General features: G+C 34.2%; 1 non-coding gene across 1 annotated transcript; it reads left to right on the top strand.

The window, feature by feature from the left end:
* Positions 1–1091: 1091 nt before the first annotated feature.
* LOC146939477 (small nucleolar RNA Z199) lies at positions 1092–1167 on the top strand. Its single transcript, XR_015033843.1, has one exon. It is a non-coding gene; the product is annotated as a small nucleolar RNA Z199 (small nucleolar RNA).
* Positions 1168–4620: the final 3453 nt, after the last annotated feature.

Genomic DNA, 4620 nt, shown 5'->3' on the forward strand with positions numbered 1-4620 from the left:
AGAGGTGTCATCCCCAGCGTTAGCTGTTCTAGTGATGTCACTGATCAATTTCAATTTCAAAAGTGTCATCCCCAGCGTTAGCTGTTCTAGAGATGTCGCTAAAAGTGTTGTCTTCATTAAGCTATCGTCCCAAACCAATACGGTAGCAAACAATCTGTTCCCCAGTGAAACTACATTTCCCCAGCAGAGTCGGATCCCGTTCTTTAACGAACTTGGGTATCTTGTTGTTGTTTTCCAATCCCAGTCAAATCATCTTTGCTTCCTGCATTCATACTCACATCATGAGTATTTCAGAGCATCTTAGGTCCAAAATTGGTGTACTTTTATATTTAAGTCTCTTCGGTCCGTCAAATCAAAGATTTCATCTTCAATTCTCCGGACGAAGAAACTTAAATAGGGGCATCTGTCATACCCCAATTTTTGACCTAAGGTCTCACATTCATACGCCGTCTGACCCTGATTAGTGTTTGACATTTCAGTGAAAATTCGGCAGAGAGGTATTTTAAAATACCTCATTTTTGGTTTCGAGTTGGGCCCTCTTCTCTCTTTGTTTTATTTTTATTTTTATCCACTTTTATCATTTTAATTTCCATATTTTATATTTTCTAATTTTAATTTTAATTTTAATTTTAACTTTAATTTTTAATTTTTATTTAAATCATTTTTATTTTATTTTTAAGTGTCCAAAATTTCCAAAAAAAAGGTCCAATAATGTCAAAAATTAGTGAGTCCAAACAAATCCATCAGGGTCCAAAAATTTCTTTTTCTTACGCCACTTTTCAAGGAACTTTTCCAGCAAACAACACGTTTTCTCACCTGCAAGCAATTTCCATTTTCATCAAACCCTAATGCTATAAAACTAAACCTAAACACAGTTTCACAAGGGAGAAGACTTTGGCAGCAGCGGCAGCTTTCTTTTCCCCTTTTCATTTCCATTTTTTTTCTTTCAATCAAAGGTTCAAAGATCTCTCAGCCTCTCACTTCTAATTTTCATTGAATCCTTTTTGTTATGGTTAATTTATCTTTTGCAATTGTTCTTTCTTTTAATCTTAACTGTTTTTTTTCTTCGTGAAAGCTTGTGTTATTGAATCAATCATGTGATGAAAAAGACTGCAACAATATGATGGATCTGTTCCATGATTCCTAGTATTTAAGTCTCTGATGATTATTCATTTTGTTTCTTCATGTTCAGTGGCGGAGCCAGACAAAAATGTTTGGGGTGGCCGCCATCCGGCCATCAAAATAAAAAATTGAAACGCAGCCATTATTTGACCGCGATCTGAGCTGCGACATCATGGCTTTTTGATATCGCTGGGTTTGTAAGTAACTGCGATTCAGGCTGCATCAACAGCATTTGATTCGTAGTATAAAAAATCGTAACATGTCCTAAATTTAAAACCTTACGGTAAACTCTAATGCCAATTCACACCACCCTACTTACTTGCTAGCAGGAGCGTGCTATTTCCATTATTTGCAGAACCAATAAGACTTGGTTTGCTTTCACTAACAATTTACCTCTGAAAAAACATTCATGCATCAGAAAACCCTCTTTTGTTAAAACTTGAACCATCAGTCTTTGACTCATACCAATATACCTAACCACACGCTCTCAACAGCCCTGCAAAACCATTACTCTATATTCAATAACTACAATGGAAAACATACATAAAAACCTTGATTTACCTAAGTATTATTAACAAAAATCAAAAATCCCCTTTTGTTTTGATTAGGGTTATGGGAAAATTGAAATTGAAAACCAAATCAAAAATCAAATTCAATAACAAACAAAAAGACATTGAATCACTATCATTACTTACTAACAAATGAAGAATCAGATTAAGATACACTTACAATTTTATTTTAGGGTTTGTAGAGAGATTGAGACCAATGAAAAATCAAAGTCAGAGATTGATGTAGAGAGTTCGCCGGTCGCGGGATTGCCTGTGGGAGAAGGTGGTGACTGATGTCGTGGGATTGCCTCTGGGTGGGGAGAAGAGAAAATATGGCTTGTTCTTTTCTTTCCCGTTCTGGAGAAAACTGGCAATGAGAGTGGGATGTGGGTGAGTGAGTGGCATGGCAGTAATATTAAAAATAGCTCAGGGGTATTATGGTATTTTCACAGAAATAATGGGTAGGCCATGGCCTACCCCAGTCCTCACGTGGCTCCGCCACTGTTCATGTTTATGTTTTTTTTTCCTTTCGATATTTATTCATGTTTTATGTTTTTGTTCGATGAATTTTTGGTTTGGCTTGAAACAAGAGAGACATAATGATATTACATTGGTCCATGTTTTCTACAGCCTTTTCCAAATTCTCATGTTTCAAACTATTTTCATTTTACTTAATTTTTAAAATTTTAATTTTTGTGGTTACGATTTATGTTACTAAAATTGAATCTGATATATATTGTAGGCTCGGTGATATTCTTTCATTTGTTGCTATATCATGAACTCTATCATAAATGAGGAGCTATATCATGTTTCAATTTTGGTGTTTCTTCTTTAGTATTAGTGTTAAGCATGTTCTGTGGTCATGAACTAAGAAGAAAATTTCGTATGTCAGACTTCATAGATTTTATAATCAAAAGACTAATACCTCAATTTCGTCCTTGAATTTTGACAAATCGGCCAAATTTGTCCCTGAATTATTCAAAATTGCTATTTAGTCCCTGGATTTTACAAACGTCCATCAAATTGGTCCCTCCGTCAAATTGCTCACGTGTACAAGGACTAAATTGATGGAAATGGTAAAAATTCGAGATTTAACTTTTCAGTGTAATTTTTCTTGTGTTTCCAATTATACCCCTCTATGATAAGGATCGATTTGAGACTTATTGTCATAATTTAAGGACTAATTTGATGGATTTTTCTATAATTTAAGGGCTTATATGATTGATTTTATTTGCAGGGAATGAGTACAAGGAGATATGGCATGCGAGGACCAGTGATTTATGGTTTTTTGGATATGTAATCACTTAAGAACATCAAATGATTTGATGACTTGATGGATATGTAATTTGCATTTTTTGGCTATGTAATGACTTATGAACATCAAATATATGACTTATGATGGTATGCAAATGTATGCTTTTTTATAATCAAAGTGTCTGTCTTTTACTTTTTACTTTATTTAGCAAAAGTATACACCAAGGATCACAGTGATATCTGTTGTAAAAATTCAAGGACCTATTTGATGGTATTTTTACTAATTTGAGGATCGATATGATGGATATGCATATAATTCAAGGACCGTTTTGATTGAAATTTTTTGACAGAAGGGTTTGATATTCATTCATTGACAACCTCTTTTCATTACAGCTTTGCAACATTACATGGACTTGGCACAATACAATAGCATTCTAAACAACTCAATCAAACATAATACTCCTATCAATATCTTAATCAACCTAAGCTCACTTCCTACACAATCAACTTTATCCATCAACCTTGCCATCCAAACCTCTTCTCTTCCCCTATCATTTGGCTTCTCTATCAACCTTGCATTTCTTCCATGACCAGCACCATTGTTTTTAAAATAGCCTAGTTCTTCAGCTTCATCAACCCACACAAAAAATTTACAATTTTCATCATCATCCTATACAATCAAAAAACAAAAGCAGTACTATTTAAACAAACCATTCACATATCACATAACCATTGTTAAACAAACGTAGGCAGAGGGCAGGCATAGAAAGGCCTTCCTGGGTTTTGGATGTGTTTGCTTTTCTTACAACACATATTCTAGGACACCAACAACAAAGCTCTCTCACATCATCATTGTACATAGAGCTTGAAGATGAAGACCAACTGTTGTAGTTGTTTTTGCCCATACGCCCACCACCCATCATATCTGAACACCTCTCTTCAACAATGACCAATGATTTTTTAATTTCGAATTGAATCAACAAAATTTGGGTTTTATGTTTTTTGAATTGGGGAAGAACACCTACTCAATTCATGGAAGACTTTTGGGGGATTTTGAACTATAGGTGACAAATAATAACATTAGGGTTCCATATATATATATTTGGGGAAGAAAGAGCCGTTAATTTTGAAGTGGAGAAGAAGCCGTTACTGTGTACAAGGAGAAAGAGTCGTTGCCAATTTTCTGAAAATCCATCCATTTGGTCCTTGGAAATTTTCTAAAAATCCATCAATTTGGTCCCTGCTTGCGTGGCATCTGACATGGTAAGCCTTGTAAGAGGTTAACGTTACACGTCACCTCCGTTAACAGACCAACTTAACGGAGGGTTAACGGAGGGACCAATTTGATTGACATTTTGTAAATTCAGGGACTAAATAGCTATTTCGAATAATTCAGGGACGAATTTGGCCGATTTGTCAAAATTCAAGGACGAATTTGAGGTATTAGTCCAATAAGAATGACAATTCTTAATCACGGAGCATTTGTTTTTTTCTTTTCTTTTTTATTTAGTAATTTTTTATTTTCCTTTATAGTTTAGTTTATCTTGGTGTTTTTTTTTATTATTCATTCAGTTTTTTTTTTATTTGTTTACTTTTAGTTTATTTAGACCAACATCATCTCATGCATTTTTCTTTTATTATTAATTCTTTATCTTTGCTTTACTTAGCATATTTATTTATTTCATGCATTTGTCAT

Source organism: Medicago sativa, chromosome 3, assembly GCF_051527215.1.
Source record: "Medicago sativa cultivar Bolivia chromosome 3, Bolivia_mono, whole genome shotgun sequence".
NCBI classification, from domain to species: Eukaryota; Viridiplantae; Streptophyta; class Magnoliopsida; order Fabales; family Fabaceae; genus Medicago; species Medicago sativa.